The 26,807-nt window shown below is 43.1% G+C and overlaps 2 long non-coding RNA genes and 1 pseudogene across 7 annotated transcripts in view; 2 read left to right on the top strand and 1 right to left on the bottom strand.

Annotated features, from left to right (window-relative positions):
• Positions 1 to 26,807, bottom strand: part of LOC104001332 (uncharacterized) — a 334,670-nt gene that overhangs the window by 33,875 nt on the left and 273,988 nt on the right. For all 5 annotated transcript variants that reach the window (XR_010147681.1, XR_010147684.1, XR_001707559.4 and 2 more), the window contains 2 exons: positions 18,336 to 18,505; positions 17,009 to 17,152 (listed from right to left, as the gene is read on the bottom strand). This is a non-coding gene — a long non-coding RNA (uncharacterized LOC104001332). The remainder of the gene's footprint in view (positions 1 to 17,008; positions 17,153 to 18,335; positions 18,506 to 26,807) is intronic.
• Positions 1 to 26,807, top strand: part of LOC134807385 (uncharacterized) — a 220,773-nt gene that overhangs the window by 142,749 nt on the left and 51,217 nt on the right. The gene's annotated exons all lie outside the window — the stretch shown is intronic.
• On the top strand, positions 9,071 to 9,958 carry LOC100615243 (large ribosomal subunit protein eL15-like; annotated as a pseudogene).

The following is a 26,807-nucleotide window of genomic DNA, read 5'->3' as shown; positions in this document are numbered from 1 at the left end:
TTGTTCAATGGTCAACTCTATATATACAAAATATATACATACATATTAAAAACATGTTGGAGCTATCTTCTCTGCAGTGCACATTGTGGGCTCCCAGTCACTACAGCTGAACGACAGTGGGGAAGGGAGAGCTTCAGAGAATCTTCTTGTGTCTCTTGCACAAAATAAGCAGGCAGACTCCAGGGAACTGTGGGGAGGACAGCACCAGCTGGAGGAGGGGGGTCGGGCCTTCAGCCCACCCCTGTCTGGTTGTGGCCTCTTCCGGAGCTCACTTGGCAAAGGTCTATATTGTTTAACTCCAGGACTGCAGCAGGAGTGAACAAGATCCTGTTTGTGACCTTGTACCCCTACTCACGGGGAGGGCCCCCATCTCCGGATGCCCCTTGAAACCTTTGAGAATCATAGTATGTAGGAGACTCACACTGGAACTGGGAACCGACTTCTTTTACAAAGAAAGAAGCAGAGGCTCAGAGAGGCAAGGCAATCTGCCCCGGAGCCACACAGCAATTTCTCATCTTTACCCGACTGTCTGGCATCCATGTGGGCTTCCTGAGGCACTGTCCACAGCTACGGAAAATCACTGCAAGCTGCAGGCGCGGAGCAGGGGGTCGAGCCACATCTGCTGCGCGGTGTCTCCCCGGCTCCAGGCTGAACGCCAGCCGCGGGAAAAGCGTGTCTTCCGAGGCTCCCCGAGTCCTTGACCAGGACTCAGGCACAATGCAAACAGGAGAACAATAGGGAGTGTGTGAGGGAGCCCAGCCGGACAGGGTATTGATCATGTTTAAAAAAAGAAACACACACCGAGGAGCACAGAAAAACCTTACCAACGCACCAGCTGGCTTAGCTAATTAGCGCGGGTGAGCCGTGTCAGCCGCCAGCGCGGAGCCAGGAAGAAAATAATTCGCTCAACAAACAGAACATCTAAGGAGGAACAAAAATAAAACAGCCACTGTCCCCACACCTCTGGAGAATCTGTGCCGTCCAGGGAAGGGGGATGTGATGGGGTGGAGGTGGCGCTGAGAGTGGGATGGAAGTGGGAAGTCAGGAAGAAGGTGGGGAAAATCTAAGCTCGGGGCCAGGGGAAGGGCCAAGGCGGCACCCAGCACTGAGCAAGGTATCATGGTGCCAGGCCTGAGCTGCCCGGCCCCGCCACCGAAGGAACTGTGTCGACCCTCGAAGCACGGGCTCCAAGCCCGCCTCTGTTTTGGGGGTTCTTTAGCACCAGGCACTAAGATTCCTCTTCTGGGGAGTTTACTTACCATGGAGGAAGCAAGGGGGCAGTGCTTGGGCAGAGCCTGCAGGCCTGAGCCCGGGAAGGAGGCCTCACCCACAGCAGGCGAGGCACCGGGAGGTTGTTTGGTCTGTCGCAGATGAGAGGATGTCCAGAAAGTCCCTTAATTTGAATTCGTGTAGCCAGTGCTGAATGCCCATACATGGGCCTGGCCTACAGGCTTCTGCCTGTGAGAGCTGTGGCCCCATGGACTACACCTCCCAGAGGACAAGACTGGTGCATGCTGCCCAGGGAGGGGAGGGACATCGGACAATTTCGGCTCCTCAAATGAGGTGATTCAGGTTATTTGGGTTCCAAGCTACCAAATAGTGCAAAGAGAACAGAGGAAAGGCATGATAGAAGGAAAAGAGGGAAGAAAGGGAAGGAGGAAAGGAAAGAAGGAGGGAGGGAGGGAAGGAGAGACAGAAGGAAGGAGGGAAAGAAGTAGGGAAAGAAGGAAGGAAGCAAGGAAAGAGGGAAGGAAGGAAGTAGGGAGAGAGGAAGGAGGAAGGGAAGGGGGAAAGAAAGGAGGGAAAGAAGGGACGGAAGCAAGGAGGGAATGAAAGAAGGAAAGAGGGAGGGAGGGAGAGAGAGGGAGGGAGGGAGAGAGAGGAAGGGTGGGAGGAAGTGACTTCTTTGCATCATCTATTATACCTCAGTGATCTTCACAGTACCCAGTGGGATTAATATAATCATTCCATTTCCAAAGACAAAGAAATGGGGCACAAATAGGTCACACAGGGAGTAAATAAATGGTGCAGGTGGATTTGACGTAGCGGAATGCCCAAACTCAGGGACTCCTGACTATTCTGTTGGACTCTGCAGACAGGGTGGGTGTAAATGAAGTGAGCGACATTTGTACCCCTACAAAGGGCTGTGCATCCCCCTCTCTGTCAATGCCCCCTCTTCCCTGCTGCTTGGGCTCCATTGCTTTTTTTTTTTTTTTTTCCCACACAGACCAGGAGCCCTCTGATCAGAAAGAAGCCTCACTCGTGAGGTTAATTATCTCTCTATTTCAGGATACTCCCAGGAGGCAATGTGATAGAGTGGAAAGAGTGTTGGGACCAGATTCAAGAGACTGTGCTTGAGCCCAGCTGTCTTACTCCCTACTTATGTGATGTTTAATAAGTCACCCCATCCCTGTGGACCTCAGTTTCATCATCTATACAATGAGAGTTCACTCACAAATTTGCTGTGAAGATCATCTGTGACATTATATATACCAAAATATCAAGTCCTTTTAAAACCATAAAGTACAAGTGTTATTAGGAAGTATCACATTAAAAGAGAATCCCAGAGAGTTCAACATGTTTTTCTCTTCGTATGTTTAAAATTACACAGTGGATAGATCTCTAGTAATGCCATATCCAACATCAGAGCACAAGGATCAGGGGGAAATATTAGGGGTCTAAGGCCTTCCCTGGCTTATCAAATCACATTGCCTGGTAATACCCCCCTTTTCTTTCTCCCATGAAGAAGAGGTCCTGAGCATGGGCTATGAATTAGGAGGTCACTTTGTGGAATCTTTTTCTTTAAGTATGGACTTGATCATGTTTGTAAATGTACATGTGAACGTGCCCACATTCATTTCCATCCATTTTTTGCTTTTATGTCTCAGTCAATAGTTTTTGGCAATGCCTTTGCAACACCATGAACTGCAGACAGGAAATAAGACCCATCCATTTGTGCTGGTACAAGCTAAAGATTTTCTATAAAGTGCCCACATTTCCAGGCTGGGGGAATGGATTTCACTACAGGAAAAAAAATATTGTGAGGTGAGAGAAGTGCAGCAAAGGAAAATATTGGCCACTTTAATGATTTACAGAAGCATAAAAAACCTCCTTGCCTGCTGATATTTCATATTTCCCCTTCTGCCAGTAAGGGGGCTGGGGTATGGGGTCTGATTTGAGCTGCTCTATGAGGAAGCACGAGAAAGCCCGGGCTGGCCCCTTCCGGAAGACTCTGTTACCTCCAATGAGGCACTGTCTGACCCAAGGAAAAAGAACTGGCAGTGGGGTTGGGGTTGGGGGAAGGGGTGGAAGCAGGAATAAAGGTGGACACACCTCTCAGGTGGGACTACCCGTTCTGGAGCCCTGGAAGGCTCTAAGAAAGGCTGCTTCCCCATTTACAGATGAGACAACTAAGAGAAGACCAGAGATTTGAAGTGACTTTCCAAAGATCATCTTTCTAGTATGTAGACAAACTGGAACCAGAACGCAGGCCTTCCAGCTGCCAGCCTCAAATCCTTTCTACTATATCCGCTGTTAATATTGTTAGCATTATTGTTGGTATAATTACCATAACAAAAGGACCCTTGAGCACTTTCTATGTGCCAGGAACTGTACTAACAACGTTACATACATCATCATATTTAACTTTCATACTGCTCTACAACATATGTGTTATGATTCCCACTGTAGATGAGAAAACTGGGGCTCAGAGAGATTAAATGACTTACTAAGATCATTGATTTGAACCCAAGTCTGTCTGACTTCAGAATCCATGCCAAAGCCACTTTCCAGTGAGTATTTCTAAAGAGCAGAAAATGTAGGGACATAGAGTAAGAAATGCTACTTCTCAGAGAAGCTGCTCAAACTCACCAACAAAGAAACCCAGTCAAAAACAACTGGCTTGAGCAGTTCAGAGGATGGGGCTTCAGAGCAAAGCCCAGGATGGTTGGATGTAGATGGTAAACAAATGCGAAGCAGCCCCTTTCTTGTACAGTTGTGGTAATTTGAATGGCTTGCAGCAGTGAGTAGTGGGAATTGAGCTATTAATAAAATGAGCCGGCAGAATGATTTACAATCAGACATTAATATGGAGATTTTCATAAACACAATAATTCACACCCAAGCAGAGTCATAAATGTAAAGTTGCATTAACTATTCTAGTTGGCATGGAATGTCACCCACAGTGTGAAATTGAACATTCCATTGTACCGTAATAATGGACTAATGGAAAAACTTTTCTTAGGGAGAAGGAGGAGGGGAAGGGTGGGGAACTGGGAGACCAGATATTTTCTGTTTCCACCTTGCTTATTCCTAGAAGTCACTATCACAAAGCTCTGCCCTTGCCTTATACTTTTTAAAAAATACACTTTCCGTCTTGCAATCATTTTAGATTTCCATAAAAGTTACAAAGATAGTAAGTAGAGAGAGTATATCTTTCATCCAGTTTGCTCTTTGTTAACATCTTACATACCCATGAAATATTTGTCAAAACTAAAAATTAACATTGGCACAATACTGTCAACTCCAGATTTTATTTGAATTGCATCAGTTTTTCCATTATTGATCATTTTTTTTTCTGTTTAAGGATCCCATCTAGGGTGCCCCGTGGCACCTAGTCATCATGTCTCCTTAGTCGCTGGTCTGTGACAGGTTCTCTGTCTTTCCTTGTTTTTCATGACCTTGGCAGTTTTGAAGGATACTGGTCAGTTATGTTGTGGAATGTCCTTCAATTTGAGTATGTCTGATGTTTTTCTCCTGTTTAAACTGGGGTTATGGGCTTGGAGAAAGCCTACCACCGGGCTGAATTGCCCTTCTCATCACATCATATCAGGGGGTGCATTATATCCATGTGACTCATCACTGCTGCTGTTGACCTTCATCACTTGGTTGAAGTAGATAGTGTTTGTCAAGTTTCTAAACTGTAAAGTCACTGTTTTTTTGCCCTTTCTGTGTTCTTTCCTGTGGAAGCCAGTCACTAACTCCAACTTATATTGGGTGGGGAGTAGAAAGGAAGGCAGGATTGAGCTCTACTGCATGAGGGGAAGATAGACACATGTATTATTTGCCCTCTACTTTTAAAAAATTAATTTTAGATTGATCTGTAAATTTTACTATAAAATGTCCTGTCTTTTAAAGCAGATTATTTTGAACATAATTTGACTTGTTCTAGATCACCTCCTGCCATAAGTAAACTCAAATTCCCCAGACTCTGTGACCTTTTCTCAGTTCTGATCCTCTGTGATCTCTCTGCAGAATTTGACATTGTTGGCCAATCTTTCTCATGGAAAAAAACTCCCCCTACTGCCCCTGCCATTCATTAGTCTCCTCTGCTTTCTTGTCTTCCTTTGTAACTTACTGCCTATCCATATCTATCTCTATTTCCATCTCGATCTCTGTTCCTTTTCTTCCTCCCTCCACCTACCATATGCACTGTCCGGGTTCTCTGTGGTCCTCTCGCACCAATGTTTCCCTTAGCAATCCTTCTCCTTTCTCACCAGTGTTTCCCTTAGCAATCTCATTCATTAGATGGTTTAAATCATCATCATCATCCAGATGACTCTTAGATGGACATCTCCACCTCAGCCTATCTCTATGGCTATAGTGCCTCTATCCAAACTCTCTCCTGGCCACCTCCACATTCTGCTATGCCATAAACGCATCATCTCTCTATTAGTTAGCGTACTGTTTCAGCTGCTTTAACGTAAGCCGAAATAACATGGTCTAAACAATACACAAGGTTTATTTCTCTCTTGTGTGAAAATCTGAGCTGGTAGAGGTCTGAGGGCTATGGGAGTGGGAATAGCTCTGCTAGGGTCCATGCTATCCCAATACCACTGCTTTGGATGTTGCCTTTGCCTACGTGGTGGAATCTGAATCCTGCATGCCACTTTCCTGTACAGACCTTCAGGAACTGGAAAGAAGAATGAAAAACAAGTAGCCTCCCCCCTCCTTTTTTTTTTAAGGAAACAACCTAGAAGTGGTACACATCACTCTGTTCACATCTCATTGATGAAAACTTAATCACATAGCAATACCCAGTTACAAGGGAACCTGAAAAATAAAGTCTCTAGCTGGGTGGCCAACTATACAACATAGAAGGGAATGAATATTGGGACAATTGACAGTCTCTGAAACCACCATTTTGCTCTATTTCCTGACTCCTGTAACTCCTTTCTTGACCCACTTCTCCTCTAGTCTTCTTAATATGTGCTACTATATTGTTAATATTTATGAATTCTCATTCTAGTAATCATAATTGCAAACTTAGGTATCTTTGATAGCTCCCCTTATTTCACTGTAACAACTTCCCACATGTTTAAGATTTCCGCTCCCTTCTTACTAACCCTACACCAATTCAGACCTTCATTGCCTCTCATCTGAGGTCTTATGATAATTTTTTCTTTATTTTTTTTCATCAGCCAATGGGCAAAGGAAGAAGTCTTATGATAATTTTATAAATAGTCTTCATGCTTTTAGTCCCTCATTACTCTAAAGCATCTTTAATATGGCTGCTGATTAATCTTAGTCAACACAGCTCAACTCCTCAATCCCATGCATAAGTCCTCAGCGGCTTCCTATCACCAACTCCATAAAGTACAAGTTTCTTACCCTAGCCCTAAGCCTTAAGAGACTCTCTGGTCTACCTTCACTCTCTCTGTTTGGTTCTGCATTATATGCATTCTCCCTTCCATGACAATTCCTGACCTAATCTCCCCTCCCTGTTACTTCATCATCATAATTGAATAACAGCTAACAGGTATTGATTGCTTACTTTGAGCCAAACACAGTTATATACATTACTTCATTAAATACTTGCAACAGGAGTGACATCAGCAAGATGGTGGAATAGGACTTTCTGGTGCTCATCCTCTCACAGAAACAGTCTTTAGAAACTCGTCTAGTTTGAATAGCTATACATGCATGATACCTTCACAGAGCGAAGGAAAGCAGGTGAGAGATTGCAGCACCTGGGTGCAGCACAGAGATTTTTAAAAGACACACTTGAGAGGGCAGGAAGGATAGTTTCACATTACCTGCATCAACTCCATCTCCAACTTCAGGCAGCACAGAGAGATGCTCTCTACTTGGGGAAGGAGAGTGAAGCAAGCACATGACTTTGGCTCAGATCCCAATACTGGGCTCACCCATCAAACCAAGCATGAAACAGGTTTCCTTGGCTCTAGATTACAGGCCAGCACCACAGACCAAGCCTCTAGGCCTACTTTTATGCCAGGCCAGCCCCAGCAGCCCCAGGCTGTGGACCAGCTCTCATAGACTCAGCCTTCAGGTTTACCCCAGTGCTGGGCCAGCCCCCAAAGACTCAGGCTCCAGACCTGCCTCAAACTTCAGGTCTGCCCCACTGTCAGGCTGACCCTAGTGGCCCAAGGTTTACATCCCCAGCACCCAGGTCAGCCCCCACAGACCAATACTCCAGGTCAGGGCCCACAGGCCTGGCTTCCAGGACCTCCTCAGGTCCAGGCTGGCCCCTATTGACTCAAGCCCACTGTGTCCCAGGATCAGGTTGGCACTCACAGATTCGGGCTTCAGACTTATCCCCACGGGCTCAGGGTTCAGGTCCATCCCAGCTCCTGGTCAGCCCTGGCAGACTCAGGTTCAAAGCCTGCCCCAGCATCACATCAGCTCCTGTGGACCTAAGCTTCAAATTGGCTCCTGTGGATACAGGTGTTAGGCCCACCCTTATGGACCCAGGCTTCAGGCCAATGACCCAGGCTCCAGGCCCACCCCCAAGCAGACCCAAACTCTAGGACTGCCCTGGTGGATCTAAGTTCCAGGCTCGTCGCCATGGATTCAGGCACCAGACCTGCCCATCTGCTCACTCAGGCATCAGACCAGCCTGCCTAAGCCTCTAGCAGCAAGCTCACCTACAAATCGTGTCAGATGGCTTGCCTAGAATCTCTGGATGAGCTGACTTGTGAAGGTCTTTTCCTGATGACATCAGTTTCTAAAGACTGGAATAAGTGCCTACATTCTCAAATGTGCAAACACCACTGCGTAGCCACAAATATCATGAACAATTGGGTAAACATGACACCACCAAAGAAACAAAATCACCAGTAACTGACTCTAAAGAATGGAGATTTATAGACTTCCTGACAAAGAATTCAAAATAACAGTCTTAAAGAAGCCCCATGAGCTATAAGAGAATTCAGAAACAAAAATCAGGAGAACAATATACAAACTAAATGAGAGGTTCAACGAAGGGTACAAACCATGAAAAAGGATCAAAGACAATTCTGGAGCTGTAGAATCCAATGACCGATCTGAAAAATTTTATAGAGAGCTTCAACCACAGATTTGATCAAACAGAAGAAAGAATCAGTGAGCTCAAAGACAAGTCATTTGAAATTGCCCAGAGGAACAAAATGGAAAAGAAAAAGAAAAAGAGTAAAGATAGCCTACAGAAATTTTAGGACACCATCATGTGAACAAATATATGCATGATGAGTATTCATGTGAGGCTTGTCTATCCCTCACAGTACCAAATGATTCCCTGGTTATGATTCTGAAAGCAAGGAATTTAATGCTGACATACATCAGAAGAATATCACTGGTTAGAATGCTGCAGATTACATGTGTTACCTAATGAAAGATGACAAAGCTGCTTATAAGAAACAGTTCTCTCAATACATAAAGAACAACATAACCCCAGACCTGATGGAGGAGTTGTATAAGAAAGCTCTTGCTGCTATATAAAAGAACCCAGTTTATGGGAAGAAGCCCAATAAATAGGCTAAAAAGAAGAGGTGGAACCATCCCAAAATGTCTCTTGCCCAGAAGAAAAATCAGGGACCTCAAAACAAGGCAGGCTTCCTCAGAGCCCAGGAGTGGGCTGCTGAGAGCTAAGTCAAGTAATTTTCTATGAGGATTTTTCAGATAAATACAATAAACTTACTGACCAGGCAGCAAATAAATAAATAAATAAATATGTAAATAGATTTTCACCAAGTCACATAACCAAACTCCCAAAAGTCAAAAAACAAAAGAGAATTTTGAAAGAAGCAAGAGGAAAACAAAAATTACATACAAGGGAACGCTCATAAGACTACCTGTGAATTTCTGAGCAGAAACTGCAGACCAGGAGAAAGTGAGACGATATATTCAAAGTACTAAAGGAGACTTTCTGTCTGGTGCCGTCAGGTAAACCAAGATGGGTGCATACAAATACATCCAGGAGCTATGGAAGAGGCAGTCTGATGTCTTGCACTTTCTTCTGAAGGTCGGCTGTTGGCAGTACTGCCGGCTCTCTGCTCTGCACAGGGATCCCCACCCCACCTGGCCTGATAAAGCATGCCAACTGGGCTACAAGGCCAAGCAAAGTTACATTATATATAGGATTTGTATGCGCCATGGTGGCCAAAAATGCCCAGTTCCTAAGAGTGCAACTTATGGCAAGCCTGTCGATCATGATGTTAACCAGCTAGGGTTTGCTTGAAGCCTTCAGTCCACTGCAGAGGAGTAAGCTGGACACCACTGTGGAGCTTTAAGAGTCTTGAATTCTAACTGGGTTGGTGAAGATTCCACATACAAATTTTTGGAGGTTATCCTAATTGATCCATTCCATAAAGCTATCAGAAGAAATCCTGACACCCAGTGAATCACCAAACCAGTTCGCAAGCACAGGGAGATGCATGGGTTGACATCTGCAGGCTGAAAGAGCCATGGCCTTGGAAAGGGCCATAAATTCCACCACGCTCTTGGTGGTTCTCGCTGGGCAACTTGGAGAAGGCACAATACTTTCCAGCTCTACCGTTACCACTAATATAAGTAAAGTTCATAAAATTCCTACATAATAAACAACTTAGGACAGTCATGTCTGTCTACAGGTATTATTTGTCTTTTAAAACTAGTCTGCAGATTGTTTCATGAATGCTTTGTCAAATTATGAAAGTTAAAGTGCAGTAATGTTTGACAATGACTATAAATCATGCTGTATCTTATTTCCAATAAGATAAACTTTTTTTGTCTTTGCTCTATCTTATTAGGAAGTTATATGTCAGTGTTTAAAACATATTGTGTGGTATAATAGGTTTAAAATAAATTCTCTAAAAGAGGAGAAGGAAAAAAAAGTACTAAAGGTAAACAACAACAACAACAACAGCCAACAAAGAATACTATATCTGGCAAGGTAGTCATTCAGAAATGAAGGAGAGATAAGGACTTTTTCAGACAAACAAAAGCTGTGGGAGTTCATCACCATTAGACCTGTCTTACAAGAAATGCTATAGAGAATGCTCCAAGCTGAATAAAAAAGGATGCTAATTAGTGATACAAAAACACATGAAAGTATAAAACTCGGAGGTAAGTCAATTTCATTGTAATCAATAAATCAAGTTTAATAGGAAAAAATCCTCACAATAATCCCATAATATAAATGATAGTCATAACTGTCATACAAATGAGGAGCAGAGGTTCTGAAGTGTCAATTAAATTATCCCCAATTTTGTGATTAGAATGTGACAGAGCCAAAGTTTGGTCCCAACTTTGTGTGACTCCAGAGCCTGTGTTTTTAGCTCAAAATGACACCATCTTTCATCCTATGTCTTCTCAGATTATTCCTTTATCAGAAATGCACTTTCTTCTCATCAACTCATGGCAAAATCTTAACCATCTTTCAAGATCTGCCTTGCATGCCTCTTCTTCCAGGAAGACTTCCCTAAAACTCTCAGTTGTAATTTATGCCTCTTTCCACTAACTCCCATAGCCACATGTCTGTGCCTTTCTTTCAACACTTAGCATCTTCTACCTCATACTATAATGCCTTGTAGAGATGTATTAATTTCTCTAGACTCAATCATGAACTCAAGAAAGTGAATACTATTGGGGAGTCTAGGTCATGTTTTTGTCCCTGAAGTGGAGCATTTATTACCTGGCCTCAGCCTTCACATCTAAATATAGTATCAAAAATATTTTTCAAATATTACCCCTCTTCTTCATCCATATTACTGCTTCTCTCATTCATGCCCTCAATATGTCTCTCCTGAACAACTGCAATTGTTCCCTAACTTATGTGCCTAATCCATTTTTAAATTCCTCCTCCATAAGGCTTCCAGAGTAATCAATCCCTATTAGTGGCTTCCTCTGGTCAATGTGATGTCCTCTACACATCTGAACCTGGTATAGAAGACTCTCAGTATTGAGGACCATACCTACCTCTTAAGTATAGCCTGTACTTGTCTTTTTTATGATCTAGAAATATTATCTACACTATGCAAGCTTTCATACTTTCATGCCTTTCTCAGGCTATTCCATCATTCTGAATTGTTTCCCCATCTTTCTTTATCTTCATCAAGACTCATCTTGGGCAAATGACCTTCAAGAAGCATTACCTGAATTCCACTTCCACTTTGGGCTAGCTGCTCTTCTTCTTTTCTCTCATGACATATTAATATCGTATCATGCTCAGATGCATATTCTTCTTCACTGTACCATGTTAGTGGAAATTATCTGTGTATGTGTCTGTCTCACTCATCTGTGTGCTCACTTTTTAGGGTTAGGAAACATCCCCAGTTTATCTGTGTCTTCCTTGCACCTAGATTAGTACATATATTGAGTACTCACACACAGTAGTTTGTTGAATGAACCATAAAAATCAGTTATTGTATTATACCTTAATACAGTGATATCACCAGGGTCTGCTGAAGTTTACATATTGCCTATATTAAATGATTTCATCTTGCTGTTTCCCTGCAGTCTGTTTGCTGTCATGTCACACTGTAGCGAAAATACTTGCCTCTATCAGCTCCTCTTCCAATAGGATTTTATTGAATGTCCTTCTGATACAGGTCCATAGATATAGATCAGAAAATCAACATGGCTACAATAGTATTAGAACAAGACTACAGTGATTCTGATGGGATTTCACATGGGCTTCTGTGTCAGTAAATTTTGTGAATTTTATAAATATAGCAGCAACACTTGTTTTGATTGGTTAAATTATTTTGATCCCATTTCTGGTTCTCAGTATGTTCTGGAGAGATGTGGCTCTAGGATTCAGATGACAGACCCAGAGCCAACTGGGATACACCATGCACCATTCTGCTCTTTCTTTGATTATGGTAATTTTAGTTTGACCAGGACTATTTTAGGCACATGCTTTTTGCATTCATGCATTTTATCGCCTTTGATCCCCAGAAGATCCCTTTGCAGCTGATCTATTATCTGAATTTTACAGGTAATAGAAGAGACACACAAAGGTTAATGGGCACATCTAAGGTCACACAGTCAGTAAGTAAATGAGTCATGCTGAAAATCAGGTGTCTTCACTCAAAATCCAATGTTCTTTCTTCTATCCCACACTTTGCTCCATATAATTTTTGTGTGAGAAAACTGTATTTGTCTAAACTACTGTTTTTTCAAACTGCAGGTTGAAACTTGCTAGTTGGTCATAAAATCAATTTAGTGAGGGCCAAGCAGCATTTGAATAGAATGGGATGGAATGGAACAGAATGCAATAGAATGCAATAGAATAGAATAGAATAGAATAGAATAGAATAGAATAGAATAGTATAGAATAGAATAGAATAGAATGGAATGGAATAGAATAGAATAGAATAGAATAGAACAGAACAGGTGGAGTGTGACACGTCATGACATGTCAGAGTGTAAGTATTGTTTCTTGAAAGTTTTTCTCAGGTCACAATGTAAAATATTTTTTTCTTTCCTTCCTTCCTTCCTTCCTTCCTTCCTTCCTTCCTTCCTTCCTTCCTTCCTTCCTTCCTTCCTTCCTTCCTTCTTTCCCCTCCCTCCTTCCCTCCCTCCTTTCTTTTCTTTCCTTTCTTTTCTTTTCTCTCTCTCTCTCTCTTTCTTTCTTTCATGGAGTCTCACTCTATTGCCTAGGCTGGAGTGCAGTGGTGCAATCTCAGTTCACTGCAGCCTCTGCCTCCCAGGTTCAAGCGATTCTCCTCCCTCAGGCTCCCGGGTAGCTGGGACTACAGGCACATGCCACCATGCCTGGCTAAATTTTGTATTATTAGTAGAAACGGGGTTTCACCACATTGGCCAGGCTGGTCTCAAACTCCTGACCTCAGGTGATCCACCCGCCTAGGCCTCCCAAAGTGTTGGGATTACAGGTGTGAGCCATCATGTCTGGCCTAAAATATTTTTCTTATATTGGGTCATAGAAAAAAAAAAGCCTCTTTTTTAACCACTTTGTCTAAAACTGAAGTTGCCAAAGTGATCTTATCATTGCCCAAATGCCAGGCATATCTCAGTTCTCATCTTCTTTGATCCTTTGGTGGAATTTGATACTTTCCTCTACTTTCATCATCAAAAAACGCTTGCCTTCCCTGGCCTCTGAGCTCTCCCTTTCTCCTGGTAGTTCCATCTCTCCAACAATCCTCATTCTAGCACCTAAACATTGATATTCCCTAGAGTTCTCCAGGACCCACTTTTCTTCTTGCTCTATCCTCTTGGCATAAAAAAACAGCTTCAACCATTGTCTAAAAACCACTGATCCCTAGATCAATGCATCTAATTGTGAGTCCTCTCCCAAACTCCAGACTCATATTTTTAGCTGTCTACTGAACACCTCCTTCTTGATATCCATGAGTCTCTCAGAGTCAACATGTCCACATGAATTTATTATCATCTCTTCAAATGTCCTCTCCTTCTACGTCAGTGGGGGACATCTTCGTTCACCCAGCCACCAAAGCTCATAGCCTGGGAGTCCTCCTAGAGTTCTCTCTGTCTCTCCTGCCTTGACATCCAATTAATGGCCACATCCTGTCAATTCTGCCTCTGCTATACCGCTTGAAATTGTCTGCTCTGCCACTTTCTTAGTTCATAGCCTAATTATCTCTCATTGAACTACTGCCTCCATTATCCCCTCCTCTAGTCAATCTTTCACATTGCTGCCACAATTTCAAAAATGCAAATCTGACCAGGTTGGCTGTCTCTGTAAATCATCACAGAGTTTGTGCCAGTGTGGACTGACAAAGATGCACGCTTCTCAGCATTACCTGCAAGCCCCTTCATTCTTCTCACTCCTGCTTCCTTGCCTCCTCCTCTCCCTTCTCTCTCCTGTCTGCTCAGGTTCTCTTCTGTGCTGCAGTGGACATGCCAGGCTCCTTTGACCCTCCTGATGAATGCACACACTGTTGTCTTCGCCTGAATGCTCCTCTCCTTGCTCACTCTCATCCACCTGCCAACATTTTATTTCAGGTGTAACTCTACTGCTGCCTCCTGGAAGGTTCCTCTTCCTCAGACTTATCTCTTGTGTAGATACTCTAGGGTGTACCCATGGCTTTAGGATATTCCCTAAGTACTTTTTGCCTCTCAGATTACGCTCGATTATAATTGATTATTTGCATTTCAGATTCCACCGCTCTACTGTGAACATCTCAAAAACTAGAATTATGACTCATCCACTTTCCTATGCCCAAGGCACCAGCATATAGTAGGTGTTCAATAATATTTGTAAAATAAATGAAGTCTCAGTTCTGCCATTTACTAGCTATTACTTTGAGCAACTCCCTTAACCTCTTAAGCTTCATTTTCTTCCTCTGTAAGTGGACAGAAACTAATGGTTATCGAGTACTTCTATGCATCGGGCCCTATATTGTATGTCTTTACATATGTTATTTAATTTTCACCACAAACCTCAGAAATAGAAATGATTCCTCATCCTATAGGTAAGAAAAGGGAGAGAAATGAAGCAAATTGTCCATGGTTTGGTAGTCAGAGCCAGAATCTGAACTTAAGTCTGTCTGATTCCACAGCTCTTTCCACTACACCAAGCTGCCAATAAAATGGAGAAGAAGACTATCGACCTCACTGGGATTAAATGTGATAATGTATGTGAAAGCACTTTGTAAACTGTTAAACGCCATCAAAATGTGAGATGATGTTATTGTCATTAAGATCTGCCATGGTCTGCATATCATGGTCAGAATTTTCAGTAACTGATATCGGAAATCATTCAGTTGTAGCTGGCTGCAAGGGCCTATGGGAATCAGACACCTCTCTGGGGCTATTTCCGCAGCATACTTGCTCCCCTGCTTGTAGATGCAAATAAATAGCAATGCAACAGGAGGCCCAGTGGAGCGCAAGGATGCAGCATGCCTAAGGAGAAATGATGATGAGTATGCTTGTCAGTTACAGGTTACAGCACCCTATGAATGTCCTGGTGACACCATTGTGTTTTAGAATCTTCAGGCTGCTTTGTTGTCGCAACATCCCATTTAGAATCTTGGCGTGTGCTGAGGGTCGCGAACTGCACTGCTTTTAGCTGCTGCCACCAGTTTGTGAATCATCCTGTTTACAATCTTTCAGATGCTATCTGGGTGGCGCGCCTGCAGAAAAGCAGTGATATATGGCATTGCCTGCGTCAGGGAGGTGACAGGGAACCGCCATGAGAGGCGACAGGGAACCGCCATGAGAGGCAAGATTCACAGTCAAAACATATTGCATTTAGCTGGCCATTTAAGTCACCCAAGGCCATCAGGTAGGTCCTGACAGGACAGCTGACCAAGGGCATATGATGGTCATGGGCCACCAGAGTTACTTCTCCTATTGAAGGCATGGATGGTGGAAATGAAGCCTTGCATTTTTACTGACCATGCAAACTGCCTGGGCAGTGGAAGGTTAGCTCCTTAATTTTCTCTTTCATCGTTTGAATGCTACTTAATTCCATGTAACATAATTGGCTTGTTAATGTCTCTTGTTTTTTATTGCTGCAAAGAAACATGCTCTAACCGATCTGGACAAATCATGCACATGTCTGTAATTTAATGTCTGCTGACCCCAGTTGGAGACATTTTTCTTCAAGCATATTTTCCCTGGGTCTAGAAAACCTTTCTTGTGACTTGTGTCCCTCCAACATCCTTTTCCAAACTCAGTTTTCCTCTCAAGTTAATAAACAAACAAAAGCAAGAGAAGACTTTACAATGATTCAATGAAAAAGCTGTGGAGAGAGATTCTCCTGGATATGGAATCAAATTTTGAAAAAGTTTGCTTTATTTCTTAGAAGCTATGAAATGTGATTTCCTCTAATGAGTAACAACTAATTAAAGCCTGTGTGTTAAAGCAAATGCATTCCAATTTTGTCCCTTCGGAGTCAGCCTCCTCTGAACGCTCTCAGCTTTGTCCCAGACATGGTAGCCCGTGTTCAATTTTGGAGTGCAATATGTGGGACTGAATCTGATTTAAACATTGCCAGCTCGCTCTAGAAATTTCCTAATATACTATGAAGTGCTAAGACATTTGCAATAGTCTGACTTCTCTACCGCAAGTAGATAATTAGTCGCCCTTGTTCATCAACAATGTGTTTAGATATCAACTTATTTTAAATTTCTTTGGGGGCAGACACACACATTATATATAATGCATATATACACACACATTATATGTACATAGAGACATTATATATTGTATAATGCATATATATAATGTATACGTATACACACACACACATATATATATATAAAATCCACCATCTTCTGGTGGAAAAAGAGGAAAGGGGGTTAATGTGTGTGTGTATATATAATATATATAAATTATATATAGATGTATATGTATATGTTAGGTATATACATTATATACATAAAATGTATCTATACATTATATATATTAACACTGATATGTATATAAAATGTATATACATTATATACACATTAATGTTAATGTGTATATATACAATTGTGTGTGTGTGTATATATGTGTGTGTGTGTGTGTATATATATATATATATGTACATGCACACATTAACCCCCTTTCCTCTCTTTTCACCAGAAGATGGTGGATTATGGATCATCTGCAGGCCATGTTATTACCCCCTGCAGACTAGTCAGAGAGAATCAGATCAAGTGATAGAATAGACTTAATCGTCATCATTTTCATCCTAAGTACTTAACATCCTGGCTTGCAGGACCTCTGTATTTACTGTGGAGGGGTGTGTACATGTGTCGCCATTTTAAAGATGGCAAGAGTGAGGCCTGAAACATAAAGTAATTTCCATAGGCTGAGCAGTTTGTAAGGGTGGGAATCAAACCTGATGCTCTTGACTCTCTGTTCCAGCACTCTACACTGGTCCAAGCTGTTTCCAAACACACTGGAGACAGTAAACATTTAGGGTTCTCTGGTCTTCTTGCCTCCATCTTTGATCATTTCTGTTGTTTTGGAGAGCTGAAGGCATCTGTAAGGAACCAAATCTTATAAACTCGGTGCCTAAGTTGTGCCCCTGAGATGCTGTAACTTACAGGTAACAGCGTTGAATTGAAACTAATAGCCCAGCATGGCTCACTGCAGTGTTCTGAACTTACCTACAGATTCGCTGTGGTGTTACTTATGGATATGACAGATTTAGTGTAGCTCAGCTTAATAAAATAGCATTTATGGGAATATCTGTGCAATTAGAGCACACTTCAGCCAACGTGGCATCATACACATTCCCCTCTACTTGGGACACTGTTCTTTGGAGACTGATGTGAGCCCTGGGCAGTTGAAGAGCATTTGGGATACAGGGAAGACACCCTAAAAAGGATTAGGAGAAACTTCCCAGCTTTTAGGAGATAATTCTCCTTCATGCCCTATTCCACTTTTGATGGAATATCTCCATCACAAGTGCCTGTGTTGTATCAGGGTGTTCTAGTTCCTGAGCAGTCTCTGGAGACAAGTAGGTACAGTTGAACTTAGCCAAGCAAACACTCATTTTTCACCTCTGTGATCCTACACATGTTTCTCCACCTCCCTGGGCCTCCCTTTTCTCATCTCTAGAATCTGGGAGTTGGGTTAATAATCTCCAAAAGGCTAGAATTAGAAGTCTATTTCTTCGGGGTTGTTCACTCCACAATCTAGGATGAAAGCAAAGCGTTCAGTCAGCATGACTTGGGGGAATCATCTCTGCATTTCACAGCTCTGAACTCCACCTAACCCCTGTCTGCCTCCCACTCCCACTAGCAGATATTACCTAGAACTGCCTGAAGTCACTGAGTTCCCAGACACAGAATGTAATAGGAGTGGGATTGTGCCCTCCAAGTCTTGTCTTTCTTGAAAATGTCTATGGTAGTTTTCTATTGGGTCTCCATAAAATGGTCATGAGCCTAAAATTACTATTGAGGCAAATAGTTGATGGATTATTTGACTCCACTGAGTAACTTGCCAGATGGTTTTAGAGCTGTGTAGACATAGTCTCGGTCAAAACTGTTGAAAGCATTTGTGTAGGCAAGCCCAGCCTCAGTTAGTGTCACAGTGACCAGCTGGGAAGTGAAAAATGTAACCAAACAATGGACTGCTTTCTTTTCATCAAGCCAAATAACCAGTTTTACTGATTTTCTTTTCCCACTGACTTAATTGTTTTTGCAACTGATGTGACTCACTTCACAGATTGTTTCCAATCATGGGGGCGCAGCCCGAGTTGCAGAGCCTTGTGGTTACTGTTCCTTCCACCCTAGTGAGGTGGGAGTCGAGAAGTCCGGTGACTCACCACAGGCTACCAGCCATGTGATGGCGCTTCATCACATTGTCCTTCTGTGTGCCCAGCACTTTGCTGCGGACATGGAAATAAACAGATGCTATGAGATAGCAACACACACACACACACACACACACACGCACGCACACACACTATATCAAGAAAGTATGGTCAAGACGCCGTAAAACTCAAAGGGCTAGGCATCTTGAAACTTTGTAAATAGCCATTAACCCAGGACAAATTGGGCCCATTAATAAAGAAAAATGCCAATTTCATTGATTTGCCTGTCTTACAGTTCACTTGCTTCTCTTCTCGGTGTGACAAGCTCCACCTCCGATCATCCTGCACTCTCTAACAGAGAGACTAGAAACTAGCACTGGCCTGAATCAGCTCTGTGGAGCCCAAACCGGAATGCATCTGATCCAACTTTGTGGAATGGGGTAGGAGTGTAGTTGGGAGCTTAATTGAGCAGATAAACTAGTCAGTAAGTCACAGAAGCCGTAGCTAAAGGGGTCATCAATGCAAGGAGCACCTGAAATGGTTATAGGGTGTGAGAGTCTGTAAGCGCCAAGACTTAGGAGAGGATGAATATAAGGAACCAAATGCTGAAATGGGTGAGCAAAAGTCCTACAGTGGGTCCTACAGAATGCCCGAGACAGGCAGCTGTTGATGGTGGCTAGTTTCCTACCAGCTCCTGGGCCTCTGGCTGAGGGCAAGCTAGTCCTGAGATATCAGAGTAGAGACATGGCACTATCATTTTGCAAAATGCTTTCTATCAAATTATTTCTACTAAAGCTAAATATACCCATGCCCTATGATTCTGGCAATTTCACTGTTAACTATATAGAAATACATGTGTATAACCACTAAACAACCCGTTAAAGTGATTAGAACAGCATTATTCATATAACCCCAATCCAGAAACAGCCCAAATGTTTCTCAACACTGGAAGTGATAATTGCGATTTACTTAGAAGTAGGATAATATGCAGCAATGAAAAAGAACAAATGGTTGCTTACAAACATATTATTAAGCAAAAAAGAGGTAGATACAACATAATGTACTGTGTATGTGTCCACTTATATAAAGTTCCAAAACAGTCAAAATGAATCTATGGTGACTGAAGTCAAGTGATCACTTTTGGAGACAAAGGTAGAAGTTAGTGGCTGGAATGGGGTCCAACGGAGTGCTGGGAATTTTCTATTTCTTGATGTGGGTGGGAGTTATGCTGGCGTATTTACTTTTTGTATATACTGTAATCACATACAAATATTAATATTAATAAAAATTTTAGGCAGGTTATAAAAAGGGGGACAGGCAAAATAGACACTGGGGTATAAAAGTCCTCTGTCACCAGGTGCATTTCTCATGGGAATAAGCATGACTGCACTGACCTATTATGTAGATTTCGTCTTGCCTGGTGTCTGAGGGTGTTCAGTCTGTGTCGTCATGTCAGAACTTAGCTGAAAAACTGAAGACTGAGGGGAGAACAATCTGATGTCCATGCCCTTCACCTAGAGAGGAATGCCCAGAAAGGGGTGGTTGTGGCAGGGAAGGTGAAAGTGCAAGTGCGTGCTCGGGAGAGTAGGGAGAGTATAAAGGGGTATGGAAGCAGGGGAAGGCAGGGACCACTGGCTTCTCACATCTGGACTCTGAAACCGCCATCTGATGCAACACTTCTCAGAAGCACCCATGCTAATCACCACCAGCTGACACCCCCAGCCACATCTGCACCACCCCAGCTAATCACTGCCCACAATTGCCTACACCTGTCTTCCCCTCCTGCCCGCCCCTGCCACCTGCCTGCCTGCCACTTTCAGTCCTCACGCTAAATCAATAACAAAGTCCTCTGAGGGCTGCCTAGCTTCTCTGTTGATGCCCCCTCCCCTTAAACCCACTTCCCCTCCTCCCCTCTCCAAGCCTGATCCATCTGCCCAAGCTCAGATCTGCTTCAACAGGACTGGCAGGGTGGCTCTGGTTGCAGACAGCATGGCTCTCCCTGTCCTTAGCAGCTGCCGATGCTGCAGTTTAAGAATCGCCATGTCTGGAGAAAGTCCATTAAAAGACAGTAGCAATGTATATTGTGCAGTGACCCTCTGGGCACCCAATTCCACCTTGTTAATGATCTCTTTGAAATAGCCAAGGCTGTGGAGGGAGATGTGGTTCAGAGGTCCCCAGGACTGTGTTGTTAGGACACAGCTGCATTTGCTATGTTTGGGCAACACTCAGGAATCACTCTCCTGCTAATGGGGGCAGGTCCTCAGAGACCCACTCAGCCAATTAAAATACTCTTCAGGAATGTGCTGAATGTCCAGCCACTGGGCAGATCTGTGAATGTTTATCCTGGCAAGGAGAAAGCTAAAGATGTAGCCATCTATTCCATGTGGAGGAACGAATGTTCCAACGGTGAGTCTCATAGCTGTTTCTCTCCTTAGTCAGGACACTTGGGTGAAAGTGACATATTCCAAACACACCCACTGCCTTAACAGAGGTGATACACAATCCCCTGTTATCCAGCTGTGACTCTACCACCACCCTCCCACTCAAGAAAGCAAACTGAAATGCAAGTAAAACAAGAGAGACGTTACAATAAGCACTCTTTCGAATTTTCTCTATTTACAAAATCACCTTCTCAGATGTGATGTTTTATTATTGGTAACAAATTACTTGCAGTGTACCTCAAAACAGATGAGGCAAACCAGTGTGTTTTGAAAAGTAAGCTAAGAACTGTTGCTAGAGAATACGGAAACCATCAGCTAACCACACTATAGGAAATACGTTGGTGGCAGGATATAAGGAAGAACTTCCAGGTAGTAAGACTTGAGCATTTAATAATAGCTCAGCAAACATTTAATGAGTGCCTGCTTGGTGCCAGGCTCTTTCCTAGGCTTGGGGCATGATTGCTTATTGCAAGAGTAACTGGAATCTGAATATCTTTAACAAAAATGTAGAAAATCATTTAAGGCAGAGATTTGACAGAAAATGGCCTGGGTTGAAGACATTCCCAAGATATTTAATTCCCATTTCCTTCCATTCCTCTCCAAGTTCTTAGGGATGATTTCAGGGCTATAGTCAGGTCTGGGCTATAGAGTATGAGAGTCTAAGAAGCAGCTCTATCATGTGGTTCATAGTCTCACCTGCCTGTACCTGGTCACGAGTTCTGTAAATTCATGGGCTTTGGAGAGGGTGTGAGAAAATGGCTCTTAAACGTGATCTCTCTGTGGAGGAAGGATGCCAGTGCCCTGACCACCATGGCCTTACTAATGGGAACAGTGTTGTCAGGGGTCCTAAATTGGAAGTTAAAAGACATAGATTCTAGCCCCACTAGAGCATAATAATTTTAGGAAGACATTAAGGGTCCAAGGCCTCACATATCCGCCCAACAACAAGGGGCTTCAAGCCACGATGTTGAAGTACATTGCTGTTAAAACACAGATGCCTGGAAGCTGGAGAATACCATTACCCTAACTCTCCATGGGGAAATCTGACACTGTACCATTCTATTCCGTCCTCACATGTTATGACAAAGTTCTGTCCATTATTTTTAAACCATGAGCATACCTCCAAGCCCACTACCCTTCTGTGATACAGTCTCTGTCCTTTCCAAACTCCCACTCCCTCACATTTAATCATCCAGTTATTTTCCCATTCCAGAACTCTCCTTAATCTCTCAGATTAAGGAGAGGAGCATGTCCTTTCTGGCCTCATTTGTCTCCCTGAGCCTGTGCCCCTGGCCAGTCATTTCACCTGCCCTCAGCCAATCTGGAAGTTCCCACTCTCCTGACCAATGAGTCCCTTAGTGCCAGAACCCAAACACAGCCCAGGTTCAACCTGCTGCCCTAGCAAACACTGCAGGAGAAAAAAAGTCATGGGCCCACCCACAATCCATAAGGTGAGCTGGGCTACCATCTCTTCGGGAACCATTTCCTTAGCTTTAACTGACCTCCCCATCAGAGTTCTTCCAAACCATCCTCATTTTCCTCAATCTCTCCAATCTGCTGCTATCCCACACCCTTACTGTGTGAGTCGGCTAGGGCTGCTGTAACAAATACTACAGACTGAGTGCCTTAAGCAACAGAAATTTACTTCCTCACAGTTCTAGAGGCTAGAAGTCCAAGATCAAGGTGTTGGCAGAGCTCGTTTCTTCCAAGGGCTCTCTCTTTGTCTAACAGATGGCTGCCTTCTCCTAATGCATGTCTGTGTCCTAATGTCCTCTTCTTATAGGGAGTCCTATTAGATTAAAGCTCACTCACTCATATGCCCTATTTTACCTCAATTTCCTTGTTAAAGGCTCTGTCTCCAAATACAGTCACATTCTGAAGTACTGGGGGTTAGGACTTCAACATATAAATTTGGCAGGGGAGGGACGCAATGTAGCCCATACTACGTACCCTTAAATGACAACCTTGTTTTCTGTTTATTGGAAGACAAGAGCCATCTGATTTACCTTCCCCAGTTGCCCTGCTCTTTGCTCCAATGATTCCCAAATTTTCAGATGGCCTCTCTTTTCCCCTCTCAGCTCCAAGTTAGTTTGAGTAATAGCTTTTCTGGAAAGCTTTACTTAGCCCTTGGAGCAGAGTAAAACATTTCTTCCTCTGCAGTGTCATTGTATTTTGCTTCCAAAATAAAGAAAACTAAGCTCTCTGGAAGGCCTACTATGCGCTCATCACTGTGCTGGGCACATTAGCACAATGTTCTTGTGTGATTATTGTAGCAACCCAGGAGAGTGGCGGTTAAAGCTAAGAAAACTGAAGCCCTGGGAATTTACCTTCTCCTGAGTCTCTCAGTCGGTATGTGGGCAGAGGCACTATTCAAAATACCACAAATGTTTCTATCCTAGAATCTAACACTTTTCTAGTGATTCCTTCTACCTCCTTCTCTCCTAGAGGGAAGTGGCCATAACTTGCCCTTTCTTTATGCAAAGTGCCCTGCCACAGAGGAACCTAGCCCATGCCCGTTGAATGGGTGAATGAATGAATCTTCTTTATTAAAACTAAATTTAGGAAAGTCATGTTCTTGATCCATTCTCCTCTGAGTCCTTCTCCAGACATTTTCCCCACCATCTTGCATCTTTAACATCTTCCTTCCCACTGACTAATTCTCTCCACCTTGGATACATCTTCTCTATTTCTCTTTTACTCTTAATACTTCTCCATGCCTTGATACCTCAAGCTATCAGACTATCACTTTACCTCTCTTTCCCCTCAATATAATTGAGAGAGAAGCCCTTCTCTCTGGAGATGCTACTTCAGATGGTCTATTGTGAGATGTTGGTATTTTTTAAAGCCACCCAAAGAGCCAGGTTTAGGACCTCCAATCCATGCTCTGGGCCTCCACTTCCTTACCTCATTGACACTTGCAACTGGCTTTCACTGTCACCAACAAAATCGCTCTTGCAAGGTTTTCAAAGACTTTCTAAATGCCACATCCTCCTTGGGCCTCTGCAGCATTCATCTCAGATGGTCACTCTCAGGATCCCTTCACTTTTACCACAACCATCTCTCTGCCCTTCTTATTCTCCGTCTACTGCATTAGTTGCTTGTTCTCTTCCCACCTACCAGATGGAAAATTCTCCAAGGTCTGATTTTCTTCCCTTCTCTCTTTTTTCTCCATATTCTCTCCCCTAGACAACTGTATTTACTTCCCTAATTTCAATTACCTTGTCCGCGTAGATGATTTAGAAATAAATATCTCAAACCCCAGCATCTCTCTAGAGTTCTGGACTCAATTACCTTTGTTTTTGGAAGAACTCCACCTGTATGTCTGTCCTGGGTTCTCCCAAAAGCAAAACTTGAGGCAAGAAATGAGTGCAGGTAGTTCATATGGGAGGTGATCCCAGCATGTAACAGTGATTGAGCAGGGAGAATTAGTCAGGAGCAGGAAGCACTGATGTGAGAAACATCATCAGGATCAGTGCTGTGGGCAATGGAGCCTCCATTCCACTGGGACCTCCTGAGAAGTTGACAGATGCTTTCAATTGTTCTTCTGAAGGACTGAAGGTGCAGCATTGATCCCATTCTCCATTAGCTGGGAGTCTCCCAGGGCATTATCTCCCCTACACTCAAGCTATTCTGTGGGCAGTCCAAGAAATCTCCTAGGTTTTGAAGAGGCTCCTAGTGCACAATGCGGAAAGAAGCACAGAAAGCCCTCAAGGTGGGATGCAGGTCAAGAGCTGGGTGAGTCTGAGGCCTTGTGGGACTCTCCACTACAGCTGTGCTGCAGACAGAGGTGGATCAAAGGGAGATTGACACCATCAGCATCCTTTCTCCAAAGTAAGCTCAAGCAAATATTAAAGCACAAAGCTGCAGTGACTTTTGACTCTTCACCCCTCATCTTAGTGTGTAGTTATTAGAACCATGTCCTATTTATTCCAATCAGACTTGCTCTCCAGCATTGTCCCCTCATGGATTTCTCATGATTGCCTCAGCACGAGCTTTTAATTGCCATCTTCTGGACTCGTATCTATTAACTTTTATCTCTACTGTCTATCTTGCCCCCTTCCAAACTACCTTACACATTGATGCAAGATTATTCTTCCCAAAGATGTTTAAGCATCATAAACTGCTAAGAAATCTTCCATGGTTCCCAATGGATGGCCAAAATGTGTCTAACATTCTTAACCTGGCATCTGATACCCTCTTTGTTCTGCCACTGTTTCATCAGGGCAAAAGTGTTATTCTTATTACCCACCTACCTGTGTTTTCTCTCCAGGACTTTTGACTTCTTTAACTACACTACTCTAATTTATTTTTGCATTTACATCTTTATTCTCTCCTTTCCCCCTGCAAATAATTTTCTAGATGGCCCCATGCACTGAAACCATTCTAATCTCACCTGTCCTTTTAGGCCTATGTGTGTACAATATTTATCTCCTCTATGAAACCCAAATACACTTCTACTTCCTTTTTCCTGAACTCCAAATGCTTAATCTCTTCTTATCTTTTCTTCATTTATTATTATTATTAGCAACATGGTTGTGTTTGATTTGCCTTTTTCCTAGGTAGAGTGTGGCTGGGTCCTTGAGGGTAGGGGTGATAGCTGCATCATCTTTGAGTCTTCTGTGGTATCAAGCACAGTGTCATGCACAGTAAATGAAGGGAAAAAAGAAGGCAGGAAAGGAGGAAGAGAAGGAAGAGTAAATCTGATATCACACTGAGAAACAAGCTTCACAGAAGAACAAATGCTAGGAGCCAAGTAAGGGCCAGCATATGCTAACCAACTCACCCCTCCAACAGACTCCTACCTCCTTGAAAAGGACTTTATTGTTGCTCATTATCTCACCTGCCCTTGCTGCTGAGCGCCCGCCTGGAGTCAAGCGCCTTCTGCCTGAGACAGCTGTTTCTGATGTCTGGGTAAAGATTGTGTAGACTTCAGCTGGGGAGAACTGGCAGGAGGAAGGATACCCTTTCTCAGTTACAGATGGCAGAGGTGAAAAATACATAAAGAAAACATGCCAACTGTTTCCAAACCACCCTTAGGTGTGTCAGCACAATGTCCACAACAACTAGGTGAAATGAAAAAAGATATAAGTCAAACATGGTTTTCACTACATAATGTCCAGTACTTGGTATCACTAAAGTTGTAGCTACCCCAGACTGTCAGATTGCCTGAATTAGCCAGTATGTTCTTTACTATATATATATATAGAGAGAGAGATGGGTTTTAACCAAATCACCAGTCTCTTCCAGCACCATAGCAGGATCAATTGCTATCCGTAAGTCTTCAGATATCCCAAATGACTGGTTGATTTGGTCAAACATGAGGCTGGACTCACCCATCAGTGACATGACCAACTCACCTGTGACTTTGGCTTGGTGCCGAGTCAGCCTCTGTCACAGACTAGCCACACTTAATTAAATCAGCAGTCAGAAAGATTCCATTGCTTCTCAGTTCCCTGGCCCCACGAATGGCAGAAGGCCAGAAATAGGGCCTGTGGGATTATGCATGAGCGACAGCAAATCACAACCACCTTTTTCCTCCTTGCCTCATGTTCCCATTAGAATAGAGACAGACTTTGATTTTTATTCCCTCAACATGCTTTGCTTAAAAACCAACTGGCCATAGGAAACACTAGAAAGGAGATGGGTATTATCTTCAGGATTTCCTATTTTCCCTCTTATATCACCTTTCTTAATTTTGGATCACCCATTCCAGTCTCCTATCCCTGAAAGCAGTGTCACCTACTCTAATGTTAATTTTACAATCATACCTCTCACTCCTTTCCTGCTCCTCTTTTCCTTCCATCCAAACTACCTACTGTGTATTATCATGCATCCATCCTTTCATTTATCCATTTAGAAGATAGATACTGAGCACCTATTACGTGCTCAGATAATGCCCCATTGTGTTGGAGCTGATATGCACATGGTAATATGCT

This window comes from Pan troglodytes, chromosome 9 (assembly GCF_028858775.2).
Source record: "Pan troglodytes isolate AG18354 chromosome 9, NHGRI_mPanTro3-v2.0_pri, whole genome shotgun sequence".
NCBI lineage: Eukaryota > Metazoa > Chordata > Mammalia > Primates > Hominidae > Pan > Pan troglodytes.
This window is presented reverse-complemented; position numbering and strand designations above follow the sequence as displayed.